Below are 18,920 nucleotides of genomic sequence, written 5' to 3' on the forward strand. Positions count from 1 at the left end.
TTCGGCGCCTTGAGGGCTGGGACGAGTCTAGGTCACTTTGGGATAGTGAAAGGCGCCATGAGATCCCTTGGCTACTGAATCCCCGTGTAGCCGCCTACCAACGCCAACAGGCCGCAGCCTCCCCAGATGTCAGGCCATGCACCAGAGCAGCAGGACCACCCGCTAATGAGGAACAGCATCCATTGGTACCAGTTGCTACTCCTGCTGAATCACTGGTAGCCGAAACATCACCAGCAACCACTGCTATACCACCCCTGCTGTACCTCAGGCAGCAGCCATGCCAGATGAATACTGGCAATTCACCAACCTGTCAGGACACCCAGAGTATCTCCCCTGGAAGCAGCCCAAGCAACCAGCTTCCAGAACCCAGGAGGGGATAACTAGCTCTAATGTTGATTCAAACTAACTCTCGCTACCCAGGAGGGTATTAACCAAGTTTTCTATTTTTTTTCTATTGTTCAATTTTTCTATTTTGATTATGTTTACCCAGTTGTTGCCTAGTTCCATTGGCAGCCTTTACACTTGAACTGTGGAGATCATGGACGCTGAGTGATCCAGAACTGTTATGTAAATAGTTTGCACCTCTTTAGGTGCTCTCTCTTGGTTTTACATAGGAACCTCTCTTTGAAAAAAAAGGGAACTACCTCATTATAGGGACATTTCAAGACATGATGGCCGGACCAGTGTCTACAATTGCACTTATTGAAAACCAGCTGAATAGCCCGGCGTTGCCTGGGCATATTAACCAACTGTGGTTAGTTATAACAAATTATAATGATTATATTGCACATAAAAAACGTGCATCTAATCCTATACTGTGTGATACTGACTGCTGAGCCGTGTATCTAATCCTATTCTGTGTGATACTGTCTGCTGAGCCGTGTATCTAATCCTATCCTGTGATACTGACTGCTGAGCTGTGTATCTAATCCTTTCCTGTGTGATACTGCCTGCTGAGCCATGTGTCTAATCCTCTCCTGTGTGATACTGACTGCTGAACTGTGTATCTAATCCTATCCTGTTTGATACTGACTGCTGAGCCGTGTATCAAATCCTATCCTGTGTGATACTGACTGCTGAGCAGTGTATCTAATCCTATCCTGTGTGATACTGACTGCTGAGCCGTGTATCTAATCCTATCCTGTGTGATACTGGGCTCCCCCTGCAGTCTGTGTCAGAGGGTGGTTTGTGTTGGCACGGTAATAAATTGTGTTATTTCCAGCTTTTCAGAAGGACGATAACACCATAGAAATGATAAGAATAACACAGGTCTGCAAAAAAAAATTTTTCAAGAGCTGTTTTGATTATTCCACGTAATTTTTATGTTTTTGAGTGCGCTGAATCCGATAATGACCTCCGTTTTGTCATAGGGCATCACGTTTTCTGACAATTTAAGTAACTATGTTAAATAAGACAATACCTCAAAATAAATGAAAATAGACTCATAAAATTAATTTTTTATTACAAGAGTTTCATGAAAATCATTTTTTTAACTGCAATGAGCTCACTAACACACACTTCTTCCCTGTGAGGCTTCTCTTGGTACATTTACACTTGTGAGTAGCATCTGTAATGTCTCTCTGAAGCGTCCAACAGTAGTCTGCCATCATTGTAATGCTCCATCTTCCCTGGTATCTTCTTTCCATCTTTTTAAAGTCCTGGTGGAATCGTTCACCTTGCTCTAAACTCACAGCTCCCAAATTTTCAGGAAAGTTGTCAAGGTGGGAATGGAGGAAATGCACTTTCAAACTCATCAGGCAACCTAAAGCTTGAAATGCTTTCAGCATTCGTCTGATGATTTTTTTGTAGACAGAGTCTATGCTACTGCCTAAAAATTTCTCTACGACCTCTTTAAATGCAATCCACCCTTCTTTTTGATGATGCGTCATGGTATTGATAAACTCTTGATCAGCTATAAGCCTTCTAATGTCTGGTCCGACGAACACACCTTCCTTCAATTTTGCCTCCGAGAGGCTTGGAAACTTGGTGACCAAGTATTTCAAGCATTCTCCATCTTTTGGAAGTGATTTTCCGAATTGCTTCATCAATCCCAATTTGATGTGAAGAGGTGGTAGAAGAGCTTTATGGGGAGGAACCAAAGTTTCTCGGAGGACATTTTTTTCACCAACTGTGAGCACCATCGGCTGCCAATTCTTCTTGGTCCAGTGGTTTTGTCAGTCTCGACTGCCCCATAGACACAGAAAACAAGGGTATTTAGTATACCCAGCTTGTTGCCCGAGCAGCATGCACAAGACTTTCAAATCCCCGCACACTTGCCAACCGTGGTCTTCATAGTTAAGTTTACGAAGAACCAATTCTCGTAGGTTTCCTTGAGTTGTACGGAATGACCTACAGGGATGGAAGCATAAAAAACCGCCGTTGTGGAGTAAAACTGCTTTGAGACTTCTTTTTGAAGAATCTATAAAAAGACGCCATTGCGCTGAATCATATTGGATTTTGAATTGACCCATCAAACCTTCGACATCAATGCAATAAACCAACTTTTCTTCCTGGGCAAAGTAAGGAATGAACTCGTCTTCACGATGTCTGAACCATGAGAAAGACACTCCTGGCAACAATAAATTCTTGCTTTTGAGCCTCGATCTGAGTAACTTAGTGGCATCTTTGGGAAGATTCAAGTCTCTTACCAAATCATTCATCTCCTCCTGGGAAAACAATTTTGTTCTTGTATCATCTTCAAAGTCAGAACTTGATTCATCATCTGGTTCAGGTATGACTCCACCTTCATCGGAGCTAGTTATCTCTTCCAAGGTAGCAGGGGCCTTGGGTACTGGTATATCTGTGCCATGGGGGATGGGATGAATTGCTGAGTGAATATTGGGGTATGAAATGGAATGCTTCCATTTTGAATTATACCCTTTCACATCGCATGAACAAAAGTAGCAATCGTCACTATGGTTCTTTTGCTCTCGCCATACCATAGGAATCCCATAACGGAAAGCTTTTTTCTTAGGCCTGTTTCACACTTCCGTTTGTGACCATCAGTCAAGATCCGCCGATTTGGAAAAAAAACATATCCGCCATTTATCTTGGCATATCCTTTTTTCCTCATAGACGTGCATTATCGGTGGATCTTGACGAATGGTCGTCCGTTTGATCCATTTTTGTACGGATCCGCCAAGATTTTGGCATCCGCTCAGCGGCCCGAACGGAGCATGTAACTTTTTTTTGTGTCCGGATCCGCTATTTGCCGATTTAACCCACGTTTCTGTCTGGCTGCTGGAGAAAATTCTCTCTCTCTCCTTTTCCCCAGGCGCGGTTCCTTTAAATTTTTACCTTCGGCGGATCCGTTCATCCGCCGATCCGCTGACCCCCGTTTCAGTCAGTCCGCCTGCGGATCCGTTTTCCGCTATTTTGGCAGATTTTAGCTGACAGAAAAAACTGAAGATGCCCAAGCTTTATCTTGATCTCCAAGCTTTAGTCCGAAATATGCGAAGTATATTTTTTTCACAAAGTCTGTAATATTCAGCTGTTGCTTCAACACTGTATATTCACCACAAATGTAACAGAAACTGTCAGGCGAATTAATACACTTCCGCTGAGTCATAATGCTAATTTTGGGAAACACGGTTGAATGTGACGAGCTAACACGAACTGAGATTAAAAAGTGTGAACAGCCGAGAAGCAAGATAAAACAATTGAAACAAGCCGGGGCATGTCAGAGCCCGCTCGTTCAGCTTGCAACATGTTGATGCTGGTTTCATTAGCTCACTCTGCAAGTTCTTTTCTTTGAAAGTTATATTTTTTTGGCATTGTATATCTTCAATGCATTGATGTGAATTAATTAATAGTAATTTTGACTTTCAAAACCCTAAGATAAAAAAAAAACAAAAATTGAGAAAAATTTACTAAATTTGAAGAGAATTTAGCATTTTGTGGCAATCCTGACGTCCAGGATTTTTTTCAATATTTCTTTTGTTTTCAGCACACCTAAATACATGGAAATTAGATGAAAATAATCAAACAGCTTTTTAGTCGCAGACCTGTGTAATAGGTCTCAGTTACCACAACTGTCTACAAAGAAAACTGTTGCTGATAGCAACCAATCACAGCTCACATTTCATCTTTTAAACAGCTCTGGGACAGCGTGGCGAGTTTTGAGTGGCGACTTTTGTGTTTGGACTTTTATATGGTGAGATTGGTGTATGTGTGGTGAAATGTGTGCTGAGGGTGGTATATGTGTTGGAGCACGTGGTAGTGTGTGGCGCATTTTGTGTGTGTTTATATCCCCGTGTGTGGTGAGTATACCATGTCAGGGCCCCACCTTAGCAACTGTACGGTATATACTCTTTGGCGCCATCGCTCTCATTCTTTAAGTCCCCCTTGTTCACATCTGGCAGCTGTCAATTTGCCTCCAACACTTTTCCTTTCACTTTTTCCCCATTATGTAGATAGGGGCAAAATTGTTTGGTGAATTGGAACACGCAAGGTTAAAATTTCACCCCACAACATAGCCTATGACGCTCTCGGGGACCAGATGTGTGACTGTGCAAAATTTTGTGGCTGTAGCTACGACGGTGCAGATGCCAATACATACACTTTTTCCCCATTATGTAGATAGGGGCAAAATTGTTTGGTGAATTGGAACGCGCAGGGTTAAAATTTTGCCTCACAACATAGCCTATGACGCTCTCGGGGTTCAGATGTGTGACTGTGACAAATTTTGTGGCTGTAGCTGCGATGGTGTGGATGCCAATCCTGGACATACACACATACACACATACATACATACATACACGCCCACATTGAGCTTTATATATTAGATGTTTGATATTTTTGAACAAAAAGCTATAAAGTGATAGTGTGTAGTGAAAGTACTAATGACAGATTTTATAAGGTTTAATTGAGGAAGAAATACAGTGAATGTTTTACAAAGTTTGAATAAAGATGTGAGAATGGAATAAAAATGTGGAGAAGATGAACCAGGCAATAGCATTTGTCACTCAGTAAAGAAGAAAGTAGCAAATGTGAGAGATGGCAGAAAAAGAAATGTGTTGCTAGCAAATGTGATACTCAAGTTAATAGTGAATTTGTTGCCATAGCACTTTGAATTAGGTAGCATAACTTTAAATATAGATAGGCAGTTAAATTGTTTGTAACATTCAAGAAACTGTGCCTCCCACATTGGGAAGTTTAGTATAAGAAATGTTCATTATGCAATATAAAATTTTTGTATGTTCCTGTATTGTCAACTTTGTTTAACTTGCAGCCTGCGGACGTGCTGTGTTTAACGGGGGGGTATGTGGCGCCCCTGAAGCTCGGTCGCCACAGAGGTACTGCACCTCCTCCTGAGGTGTGGTGCCCCACCATCCAGGTAAGGTGGGAAGCTCCTGACCACACTCCAACACCTGCACCCAACACCACAAAGTAGTGTAGCAAAGCACCTTCGGCGGCTCCCTGCTTGGAGTATAGCAAAGCACCCATTGGTGGCTCCCTGCTTGGAACACGAAACGTGCTGGGAGGTGGAGTTGAGTTTACATTAAAAGAGCGGGAAGAGTTTAGGATTCAGCAGTTACTAGTCAGTCATTCAGTCATAGTCATTCAGTCAGTCACTGAGAGTGAGTGAGGATGCAGAAGGACAGAGAGTAAGACAGAGAGGATCCCCGGGAGAGGGATGGATGAAGTAAGTGCTGCAGCAGGCCACAGTGACCTGGGTCTGCTAGCACAAGAAAGAGACATAGAAAGGACACCTGATAGTTCCATAGAAAAAAAGGATTAGTGCGGAACGTGAGGAGTAAAAGAGAGAACATGATGTGGGTTAGAGAAGAACCCTGCCTAGGATTTCTAAGCGCAAGGCCGGGGCCCGGTCCCCGAGGTTGTATGGATACTAATGATCCTGCAGCAGACACCGGAGGAATAGAAGTTAGCAATACTTTATTCCCACGTCAGACTAGGGGGCACAACAGCAACATTGATAATGAGCCGGTACTAAGAAGCAAGAAGTCCCGAAGCAGGCTACAACTATCTGCCGTACATGGAAAGTTCATAAGAACATCGGACAGGAGGAACTCCAGTGTAACTCAGTACTGGGAGTACTTCATTTATCGGCGCTATAAGAGGAGACGTTCAGAAAGGCACATGTTGGCGGAGTGTTGGAAAGCAGTATTCCACCTGGCCTGGAGGTTGACTGAGTCCCTGACCCGGAGGACACGGCATGGAGGCAGGCACCTGTTTGCACAACAGACTGTGAGTAAAGCTTTGGAACTACATGCCCTGGTGTCCTCCACTTATTCCAGCGCCAACACACCCGGCACTGCTACATCTTGGTGCCCAACACCGCCTGACCTACATCTCCCCTTGACCTCCACATCTACACTGCCCTGGGACTACAGCTTCACGTGTGGGGAGCTTTTACATCTTTGCTGCACCATACCATCAGTCCCAGAGGATCTGCATGCAGTGTCGGCTTAACACCTCCCTTGCCAAACAACACAGGTGGCATCACGATCTATTAATTTAATCAACTACAATCCACCATTCAATCTTCCTTTTACTTGGGCGCTCAGGGCCAAGGACCGGGTCACCGCTGCTGTGACACCTTTCCCCCTGAGTGACCGGCTTGGTACCGAGTACCCCACAGCCCTGGGAGGGCGACCCAGATACACGGCTCAGCAGTCAGTATCACACAGGATAGGATTAGATACATGGCTCAGCAGTCAGTATCACACAGGATAGGATTAGATGCACGGTTTTTATGTGCAATATACTCATTATAATTTGTTATAACTAACCACAGTTGGTTACTATGCCCAGGCAACACCGGGCTCTTCAGCTAGTATAATATAAACGCCAGCAAATCTAATAAATGGATAATTAGATACTCGTGTCCATGGGATTAGCTCAGTATTGTAGCTTCATTGATGTAAAATGGGATAAGCTGCAATAAAAAGTGCCGTCCTATGAACAATGTCTCGGTTTCTTCACACCGATTGCTGTTTTGCACATCGGCAGCAAATAAAATGTTCTTACCACCGACATTTGGTTTAAGTCCGGGATCACACATGCGAGAAACTCGGACGAATCTCGCATGTTAATACCCGGCATTGCCGCCTGCACTCGGGAGCGGAGCGTGCGGCTGCATAGCAATGTGTGATCCTGGCCTAATTTGAAAACTCCCACATCAGGTGTCTGACAGGTTCACTGTCAAGAGGGTTTCTCGGGATTCAAATCAGAAATAATTTCTTTAATGGGAAAAATAGGTATGCATTTATTTTTTGTATTTCTGAATACTCCATTTATTATCAACATTGTGAAGGTTTCTTTGTTTTTTTTTTTGGTTGTTTGTGAAGTTGCCTTTTTCATATTTTACTTTATAAATAAAAATGACAGACCACAAGGCTGAAACAGTATAACATCATATATTACATGTGGGTGCAGATGAAAAGAAAACCAACACAATCAGCCCATGGAAAATCAGTGTAGGACACACTGTAATCAATAAGAAGCCGCAAAAGGAAATCAGTGCATAGATGTCCAAGGTATGATAAAATCACAAATCTTTATTAGATAACACAGGTAGAAAAGCACAAACAATGACAAACAAAGGGTGACACAAACAGAAGCAGAGCAAGAGGGCATACAGTGTCAAAAACCTCACTCTGACCCTTATCGTGAGTAAACACCTGGTGGTAAAGATAAATAAGTATCCAAGTATAAACACCCAATATATAGCAGGCAGACCAGTGAAAAGCAGTAAGGGGTAAAATCCCCAGCTGGACAGCCATATAATCAGGGGTGAAGATACAAAGACACAAAAGCAAGGTACATACCAGGAGGGGAGAGGGGAGAGACACTGAATCCAAAGCTCAGCTGACCCCGACGTACGTTTCGGAAATGATCTTCCTTCCTCAGGGGGCGTGTCAATAGGGTGTTAATTGCGGGTTAAATAGGGGAAGTAAAAACAAGCACCAATCATGAGGGGTGACGCTGACCAATCCCCCCACTTCCCCATCACTGCCTTAGCTGGCGCTGATCAGCACGGGGCCCCATGACGTCAGACGCTAGACCACAGGCAGACGGGGGCGGGACAGGAAGCGTGTCCACCCACACATGTACAGGAACAGGAAAGACGGCCGCCGCCATCTTGGATATGGGCAAAAGGCAGGAAATCTGCCAGAACTGTGAAGGGGAATAGTGAACGTCCCTGAAAAGACCTTACAAGATAGAAGCGGGCTGAATAGCGCTACAACTAATTTAGTACCCTAATATAACAATGTAGTAATGCATCACCAATGATATACAAATTAATTAATATATAGGGGAGCGCAAATAGGGCATTAGCAAGAAATGGAAATGTAAACTAAGTGTATAAATTACACCTAGGCAGCAAGAATAATCGGTAAGATGAGAGGCAGAGCACATAATATTACAGAGTTAATAACAATAACCAGTGTTCAGTGCCCATACCTATCATATATAATCGAATACATGATTTTAAATACATAAAGCTGCACAAAAGCTGTATACGTGTCAATATATACATCAGTATACACATCCATAATATTGAGCCATAAAATACACCTATATATGGATACAGCAACATCATTAGTCCAGCATTCATAATAATGAGATGGAGAAAAAAAAAAAAAGGACTAGGGCACCACCATATTCTCCATGAAAATGTGCCATAAATTAAACTTGCACATAAATACAGAGACATTATTAAACCAACATTCATAGTATTGTGATGAAAAAAAGATGATGAGGCCTTGAAACCGCCAAATTCTCCATTCAAAATGTGCCATAGAGTAAACTGGCACATAAATACAGAGGCATTATTAGTCCAGCATTCATAGTATTGCGATGAGGGAAAAATGAGGCCTTGAAACCGCCATATTCTCCATACAACAATGGAGGAGTAGATGTATCTTCATCTTCCCAAGTAGGATATCCATCCAACCCAGCAAGGAAAGCCACAAGAAAACCATCAGACAGGTGCCTGCAATTAAAACTAAAATAAAAACAAATGTTAAAACCAAAGACACAAAGAGTCACCCAACTGGCAGCAGCAGAAAAGGGGATAGAGAGGATAATCATAAAAATGGAGCAAATGACAGACACTCATTAAGACACCTCGGATGAACCGTTTGCAACTTCCAGATCCACCTGGTTTCCAATTGACCCAGCCTTTTAGATAGGCCCCCACCTCTGATATCTATTCTCAGAGCCTCGATGCCACGCACTTTAAATAAAGATGCGTCACATTTATGATGATCTTTGAAGTGCTTGGGAATAGTTCTCAGGGTGGAGTCATCCATGTGGTCCCGTGCCGCCTGGATCCCCAACACATGCTCCCGCACACGGACCTTTAGTTGGCGTGTTGTAAGGCCAACATAAATAAGATCAGCGCCAGCTAAGGCAGTGATGGGGGATGTGGGGGGATTGGTCAGCGTCACCCCTCATGATTGGTGCTTGTTTTTACTTCCCCTATTTAAACCGCAATTAACACCCTATTGACACGCCCCCTGAGGAAGGAAGATCATTTCCGAAACGTACGTCGGGGTCAGCTGAGCTTTGGATTCAGTGTCTCTCCCCTCTCCCCTCCTGGTATGTACCTTGCTTTTGTGTCTTTGTATCTTCACCCCTGATTATATGGCTGTCCAGCTGGGGATTTTACCCCTTACTGCTTTTCATTGGTCTGCCTGCTATATATTGGGTGTTTATACTTGGATACTTATTTATCTTTACCACCAGGTGTTTACTCACGATATGGGTCAGAGTGAGGTTTTTGACACTGTATACCCTTTTGCTCTGCTTCTGTTTGTGTCACCCTTTGTTTGTCATTGTTTGTGCTTTTCTACCTGTGTTATCTAATAAAGATTTGTGATTTTATCATACCTTGGACATCTATGCACTGATTTCCTTTTGCGGCTTCATATTTTACTTTATGCAAATAAATTTTGGTTTGAATTCTTGCTGCAAGATGGTTTGTATTCTTGTGTTACCTGGCATTAAAATTCTGGTAATGTCTATTATAAAAATGTATCCCTATCGTATAGCTATCAATGTAGTGTTGGGAGTAAGCAATGCCACAGGAGATAGGGGTTGTGACAAGAGTTGAGCGAATTTTGCAAAATTTGGTTCGGATTACGATCGCCGGCGAATATTGTATTTACAGTATTCACCAAACGTCAATGGGTCTAGAGTTGAGCGAATATGTTCGGGACTGATCGTCAAACATAAATTCTGCACGAATAGAGTACAAAAAAGCCATGAATATGGCAAACTCGGATTTGAGGATGGTTTCATATTCTCCAGTTGTAAGGCTACATGAGATGGAAAAAGCTGACCATACACATTGGGTAGCCGTGTGCTGAATGTTCGGCCAAAGGCTATCACTCCCGACTCCACATACTTGTGAGTGCTGGGGATTTTGAGATTATCTCCCCTGAGAACAAAAGTATCAGGCATTGCCGCTCCACCTGCCCGGTCCTTCTCTCTCCTATCGGGGAAGAGCCGGGAGGTGCCTCTACACATCAGATGGCCGAGCGATCCTCCCAAAATCTGTGGCTTTGACCGGCTTTCAACTAACATGTATTGGGGCTGTTATTGTGACTGTCCCAAAAAAGGTAATGGTAAACTGTACCTCCCTTCTAATGGGATGTTGTCCCTTTACCTCTATGTAGTCCACCTGTAATTGGCAAGTAACAGTTCGGTGCTCATATTCTGCTACATGTGTAAGCTATTAAAATGAGCCTTTATTAGATTTTAATAACTTCATTATTCACTATTTTGAAGTCTTTTGGGTCCTGATTTATTAAGCTGATTTCAGCAGAATTCTGGTGAAGTTGCGCAAAAATATTGCAACATTTGGAGTTTACTTTACAAGCCAGCTATGCCAATATGGACAGGGCATGGCTGCACCCACCTGCATAAAGAGTCTGACTGGGGTACATTGACGGCACCAGAATTGGGTGGATTGTACTCCAGCAATCCTCTTCTTAAACTGGCCTGCACAGCACAGTCTTAATGACTCATGCCTTCTATTTCATTATTAATTTTTTCATTTTTTTCCCCAAGCCAAATCTAACCACTATTATTTCAGTTGCCAATACTTGCAGCAGGTCTTTGAAACCAAAATTGGCCAAGATATAAAAGTACATGCGAATAATTGCACTATGCTGGACTATGGATACACAAACACTGTATTTTTCCAGTTAATGATCTTCACTTGTAGGCTTTCCGTGAATGCTTTATATGTGTATCAATTTTTTTTATTAAAGTTGTGGATCATTTGAATCTTTTGTTTGTTGCAATGTAGCAACAAAACTGTTTGGGTATGACACTTGCGCACCGCAAATACTGCAGCCATAGGAGACTAGAGACGCACAGACCACAATCTCCTATATTGTGTCTGCCTCAGCTGTGGACTGTGTATTCCCCATGGGGTGTCCAGTTCAACGCTGCGGGGGAGTCAGGTGCCATTTTATTGTAGTCCAGAACTGTGCTCTTCGCTACAATTTACACCCCCATATCAACAGCTCACGTAGCTGTCGGTGACAGGAGGTCTGCGCAGTGGTTGTGAGATGTGGTGAGCACAGATCAGGAGCCTGACGCTGTACTAATATCAGGCTATTGAGCAGCTCGGTAGCCTGGGATTAGTCGTACAATGTCAGGCTGCCGACCTGTATTCACTTCAGTATTCAGAGTTCATCATCACGTTGCTGTGCTCTGAACACTGACTCAGCTCTGCTCAGTCAGTGTAAAGCCTCATTCAGATGTCCCTACATGATACATCTGAGTGAGGCTTTACACTGAGCACAGCCATGTATCTAGTCCCATCATGTGTGACGGTCTGCTGAGCCATGTATCTCATGCGGTCACTGAAACGGTGAGCAGCGCAGCTTCAACTAACAGAATCGGTGCTAACGACCGACCTCTGTGTCACTGTCTACTTGTCAATATCACTTTGCCGCCACTAACAAAATGGCTCCTATGCTTCATCCTGCCTTATCCTTTGGCAAACATCTAGAAGGCGAGGAGTGACGTCTCACACATGGAGCAGATCCCACCAATGTGTACTGCAGTTGCACTATCTCACATTACATTAAATTTTTATGGCAAATATCAGCAGTTGCCCCCCACTCCCTCCAGTTTTTCAAGTTGAAAATATGAACAAAAATTGCTATTTTATACCATTAAAAAATATACGTTTTTGCATTTTTTTTCCAATTGTTGAGAAAAAAATGGGCACATTCCCTTTAAATCTGCCAGATCCATTTATCATGTACTGTAGATTATAAAGGGAATGTTGCTGATTAAATGTAGCCATTAAAATGAACTGTTATGCTCTGACTGGAACTAATTGTTTTTTGTTCTGGCTCTGACCGCCGTGAAGCCTAAATGCCTGTAGGTCCACTCTGATTGTCACTCGGGATCAGGAAAAAACTTTATTTTTTTAATAAAGCCAATCGGTTCATGTTTTGTACTCCGTTAAGTGAATAAGGTAAAGCAAAGTTCTATGATCAACCTCCGACCCTTCCTTCTGATGTCTGCTCCTTCTGACATGGATATATTCTCAAGGTCCATACAAGAACATGTCATAACTATTATTGGCATAGTGTGTTTTTTTAACCTATGCATTGTCTTAAGCGTTCTGGGTTGACAAATAACCTGAATAAATGTTCGGCACTCCTCACTAAGGAATTTGGCAGGAGATAGCAGTAATTACATATACTACTACTACTACTTTTTGAAGCTATTTGACTATGGAGCCAGCCTGGTATGTATCTCGACCCGTGTGCCCGACCACAGACTATTTAAAAGTTATTTTTTAGCATCTCCATTTGGACTACAAGCAGTGAGCTGAATCCATTTTTTTTCTTTCTTCTTGATGGCTATAGCTTAATTACTTAATCAAAGTTCACATTGTGTCTTTGTCTACGGTTGGGGGCTTGCAGCTGAAGCCCTAGAAAAACGTTTTCCGATGTTTGTGTTAATGGAGCCATCTACTATATAATAATTCTGTCTGTCTGTTTGCAACGGAAATCCCGCGTCGCTGATTGGTCGCGGCCGGCCGGCCGCGACCAATCAGCGACAGGCGCAGTCCGGCCACAAATTGGCGCAGAATTCGAACGACGCATGCTACCGCTACCATCGGGAGATCTGCGGCTCCTGCCGCACGGATTTGCCGCAATCAGCGATATTGGCGTGGAATTTAAAGGGGATCTGTCACCCCATTTTTGGCCTATCAGCTGCAGCCACTGCCATCAGGGGCTTATCTACAGCATTCTGTAATGCTGTAGATAAGCCCCCGATGAAACCTGAAAGATAAGAAAAAAGAGTTAGCTTATACTCACCCCGGCGTTTGGTCCGGTCCGATGGGTGTTGCTGTCCCATCTGACACCTCCCATCTTCATATGATGATGCCCTCCTCCTTGCTTCTCCCTCAGTTCCTGCGCACGCATACTTTATTGGCCCTGTTGAGGGCAGTGCAGAGTACTGCAGTACGCAGGCGCCTGACCTCTCTGATCTTTCCCGGCGCCTGTGCACTGCAGTACTTTACTCTGTCCTCAACAAGGCAGATAAAGTACATGTGCGCAGGAGCCGAGGGAGAAGCAAGGAGGAGGACATCATTGTATGAAGATGGGAGGCACCGGACAGCGACGAACCACCGCCCCCGCCCCCGGTGAGTATAATCTAACGTGATTTTCTTATTTTTCAGGCTTCATCGGGGGCTTATCTACAGTATTACAGAATACTGTAGATAAGCCCCTGATTGCGGTGGCCCCTGCTTATGGGGTGACAGATTCCCTTTAAATAAACTACATACATATTCTAGAATACCCGATGCGTTAGAATCGGGCCACCATCTTGTTGATTATAATGATGTAGATGGAGTCATTGTGTGCTCTATAGGTCATAATTTTTGGCCTCATATGCCTTTTTGAGGCAGACACCAAGATGGCGTCTTGGTGCCTGCCTCAAATAGGCATATAATAATGCTAACATAGAACACTGACTCTGCCTGCATCATTATATTCAATGTTCCTGTTGGTGTGAACATCTGAATCCCATTCTATGGGGCTTCAGACACAAATACCGACAGGGCCACTGATCATAGTCCAACGTGAACAGTCTGAGAGGCACGGCACCGTATAGGGAATGTGTGTCTGACTGCAGAGCCCCCATAGATAGGTTAAGCTATAAAGGAACTTTGGGCAGTGCTTCCCCCCTCCCACTACTTCTCAGGTGATGCCATATATTAGAACGCCCACTGACCAACGGGAGAAAGGGGAAGGGGCGTCCGGCCACACCCTCAGGGGTTAAATTCTTGTGCTGGGCCGGATAATTCCTCTTCCTCCCCTGGCTGACCATTCGAAGTTTTGTCCCACCCTCCCTCCCTTATAAATTCGCAATTGTGCTGTGCGGCTATTGTATATAATGTTTATTTAAAAAAATAAATAAATTTTGGACTATGTTTTCATTACTTACATGATTTTGTTGTATCCAATGTCACAGCGGTAGTATGGGGGGCAAAGGTTCGTAACCTCTCATCAGCTTCCTTACCCACTGTCAGTTATGGGGGGTTTTCGGCTCTGAGTCTGTTGAGAATTTGTATTTGCCTCTCTCGGTTTAGAATTCAATAAACTGTGACCGACCTGTTCAACCCATCCAGGCCTTTTTGTTGTTTCGTTATTATGTTATTGGTGGGAGGCGGGGAGGCACCGTTTACGTCATACGGGTCTCTGCAGTCTAAGCAGGACTGTCTTAGGATGCCCAAGTCCTACTAGTTAATGAATGTCTCTAGAACCTTTTATAAGGGAATAATTGTCATGGCTAGATGATGACCAGGTCACAACATCTCCCACATCGGCAAGTATATAGTCAGTAAAGGGAAACCTGTCACCTCGTTTTTCAGCTATAAGCTGCGGCCACTGCCTTTCTACTGCATTCTAGAATGCTGTCGATAAGCCCTGAAAGGCAGTGGCCGCAGCTTATAGCTGAAAAACGAGGTAACAGGTTGCCTTTATCAATGTAAGCCTATGGAGCATCAGAACAAGGCCCCATAGGCTAGTATAATAGAAGAGACTTCTCGCTCACACCGAGAGCATAGAGTGAGCCGAAGAGTCTGGAGAGCGATGAAAGGCGATTCCGACAGCTAAATAGGAAAGGGTTATTATTTACAGTTAGAGCAGTCACACTGTGGAATGCCGACCACAAGAACTAGTAATAGCAGACACTACAACAGCTTTTAAAAAGGGCTGGATGATTTCTTCAATACACATAACATTGTGGGTTATATTTAATTTAGTGACAAAATGGACAATTGGTGGAGAAAGGTTAAACTTGATGGACCTAAGTCTTTTTTCAACCTTTGTATGTAACTATGTATCTATGACATCACATAAAAGTGGAGCTGGACAGAGCTTGATCTCAGAGAAGACAGCAGTTGGGAAGTATATTACCCCACCACACTACAGTACATACACGTTTAGTGAAAAAAACAAAACTTCATGAGGATTCTTCAAAAATGTACGACGTACAGTATTGGTATGCCATATATTTCAGAAATATTCTATTACAAAGGAATATTAATTAATTCAGAATTTTTATTTCATTTTTTTAAATTAGGAATTCCCTATCAGTATGTCTTTGGAGTGTGGGAGGAAACCGGAGTACCCGGAGGAAACCCACGCAAACACGGGGAGAACATACAAACTCCTTGCAGATGTTTTCCTTAGTGACATTTAAACCCAGGATCCCAGTGCTGCAAAACAACAGTGCTAACCACTGAGCCCCCGTGCTGCCCAAGTACAGCTTTGATGACTTGCTGTAATAGATGTATATGGTGCCCTAAAGACAAATTGGACAAATGCATCTTCTGATGCTGCGAGCGGCCCTGGATAATCCACGCCGACAGGATGATATAATCCGGCGGAAGATGGATCCTAGGAGAAGAGATATAAAACTAATTTAAGTAATGGGACTCCGTATTAGAGGATACTGCTTTGGTGTAATTGTGGCAGGACGGTAGAGAAATCTTATCCGTGCAGAGGAACAGGATCATTGTCACTCATCATACATGTGACAATCCCACCACTGACAGAAAACATCTCCACATGAATTATTCTCACTGGCCAACATCAAACAACATAGACCTTATTATCACACTTACGTCTTCTAGGTTCTCGCTCTTCTACTATTTTGGCATTTTGCTCTTCTACCAGTTTTATTGCAGAGTTATTTTTCTTCTCAACTAGAAATTCATATAAAAAGTGAAAAAACAAGTCAATGATCATTGTCAGTCATCATACATGTGACAATCGTACCCACTGGGAGTTAACATCTCCTCCCCGTGACTAATTCTTAATCGCCGACATCAGACAACATAGACCTTATTGTCACACTTACCACTGCTAGGTTCTGTCTCTGGGACTATTTCTGGGTCTTGATCTTCTCCCAGTCTTAGTGCAGATGTATTTATTGTCTCAACTGGAAATTCATGTAAAAAAGTAAGAAAAACAAGTCAATGATCATTGTTAGTCATAGATGTGAAAATCCCACCACTGACATATAGCGATGAGCGAGTGTGCTCGTTACTGGAGTTTTCCGAGCATGCTCGGGTGTTCTCCACATGTATTCAGGTTCTCTAGCAGTCTCAAATCATGCAGCTGCGGGGACTAAAAGTTGATTTCCGAGCACGCCCAAACTACTCAGAGAACACCCGAGCATGTTCGGAAAACTCGAGTAAAGAGCACACTCACTTATCACTACATATAATATATCCTCCTCATGAATTATTCTCAGTTGCCGACATCATACAACATAGACCTTATTGTCACACTTACCTCTGCTAGGCTCTGTCTCTGCAACTATTTCTGGGTCTTGTTCTTCTCCCAGTTTTAATGCAGATGTATTATTGGCCTCAACTGGAAATTCATATATAAAAGTAAGAAAAACAAGTCAATGAATATTGTCAGTCATAGATGTGAAAATCCCACCATTGACATATAGTGATGAGCGAGTGTGTTCGTTACTCGAGTTCTCCGAGCATTTTGAGGGTGCTCATGAATTAAGTTTTAGTCCCCGCAGCTGCATGATTTGCAGCTTCTAGACAGCCTGAATACATGTGGGGATTGCCCGTTTTTTTGGAAATCCTCACATGAATTCAGGTTCTCTAGCAGTCTCAAATCATGCAGCTGCGGGGACTAAAGCTTGATTTCCGAGCATGCCGAAACTACTCAGAGAACACCCAAGCATGTTCAGAAAACTCGAATAAAGAGCACATTCGCTTATCACTACATATAATATCTCCTCCTTGTGAATTATTCTCAATCGCCGACATCAGACCACATAGACCTTATTGTCACACTTACGTCTGCTAGGCTCTGTCTCTGCCACTATTTCTGGGTCTTGCTCTTCTCCCAGTTTTAATGCAGATGTATTTTTTGCCTCAACTGGAAAATTATATATAAAAGTAAGAAAAACAAGTCAATGATAATTGTCAGTCATAGATGTGAAAATCCCACCACTGACATATATAGCGATGAGCGAGTGTGCTCGTTACTGGAGTTTTCCGAGCATGCTCGGGTGTTCTCCACATGTATTCAGGTTCTCTAGCAGTCTCAAATCATGCAGCTGCGGGGACTAAAAGTTGATTTCCGAGCACGCCCAAACTACTCAGAGAACACCGGAGCATGTTCGGAAAACTCGAGTAAAGAGCACACTCACTTATCACTACATATAATATATCCTCCTCATGAATTATTCTCAGTTGCCGACATCAGACAACATAGACCTTATTGTCACACTTACGTCTGCTAGGCTCTGTCTCTGCCACTATTTCTGGGTCTTGCTCTTCTCCCAGTTTTAATGCAGATGTATTTTTTGCCTCAACTGGAAAATTATACAAAAAAGTAAGAAAAACAAGTCAATGATAATTATCAGTCATAGATGTGAAAATCCCACATTGACATATAATATATCCTCCTCCTCAATTATTCTCAGTCTCCGACATCAGACCACATAGACCTTATTGTCACACTTACCTCTGCTAGGCTCTGTCTCTGCGACTATTTCTGGGTCTTGATCTTCTCCCAGTTTTAATGCAGAGGTATTTTTTGTCTCATCTTGAAATTCAGATAAAAAAGTAAGAAAAACAAGTCAGTGATCATTGTCAGTCATAGATGTGAAAATCCCACCATTGACATATAATATATCCTCCTCCTCAATTATTCTGTCTCCGACATTAGACAACATAGACCTTATTGTCACACTTACCTCTGCTAGGCTCTGTCTCTGCGACTATTTCAGGGTCTTGATCTTCTCCCAGTTTTAATGCAGAGGTATTTTTTGTCTCATCTTGAAATTCATACAAAATAAGTAAGAAAAACAAGTCAGTGATCATTGTCAGTCATAGATGTGAAAATCCCACCATTGACATATAATATATCCTGCTCGTGAATTATTCTGTCGCCGACATCAGACAACAAAAACCTTATTGTCACACTTACCTCTGCTCGGTTCTGTCTCTGGGACTATTTTTGGGTCTTCATCTTCTCCCAGTTTTAATGCAGATGTATTTATTGTCTCAACTGGAAATTCATGTAAAAAAGTAACATATAATATATCCTCCTTGTGAATTATTCTCAGTCGCTGACATCAGACCACATAGACATTATTGTCACACTTACCTCTGCTAGGTTCTGTCTTTACTACTATTTCTGGTTTTTGCTCTTCCAGTTTTAGTGCAGATGTATTTTTCATATGAACTGGAAAATCATACATAAAATGAAGAAAAACAGGTCAATGATAAACTCCTATAAGATTAGAGTCTTATCTTTATGGTTGCTGCTGCCGGATTGCTATGAGCGCAACCCTGTGGTCGGCGTTTATAGCACACCTATAATTCTGCTACATAGAGGTGATCTATGCATCTCTTCTATGTAGCAGAGGCG

At 42.8% G+C, this 18,920-nt stretch overlaps 1 long non-coding RNA gene across 1 annotated transcript in view; it reads left to right on the forward strand.

The window, feature by feature from the left end:
* LOC141083455 (uncharacterized) overlaps window positions 1-16,250 on the forward strand; it is a 69,134-nt gene extending 52,884 nt beyond the window's left edge. Inside the window, exon 2 of the long non-coding RNA XR_012230723.1 lies at window positions 15,595-16,250. This is a non-coding gene — a long non-coding RNA (uncharacterized lncRNA). The remainder of the gene's footprint in view (window positions 1-15,594) is intronic.
* Window positions 16,251-18,920: the final 2,670 nt, after the last annotated feature.

This window comes from Dendrobates tinctorius, unplaced genomic scaffold (genome assembly GCF_039654945.1).
Source record: "Dendrobates tinctorius isolate UK_male_01 unplaced genomic scaffold, ASM3965494v1 ptg000005l, whole genome shotgun sequence".
NCBI lineage: Eukaryota > Metazoa > Chordata > Amphibia > Anura > Dendrobatidae > Dendrobates > Dendrobates tinctorius.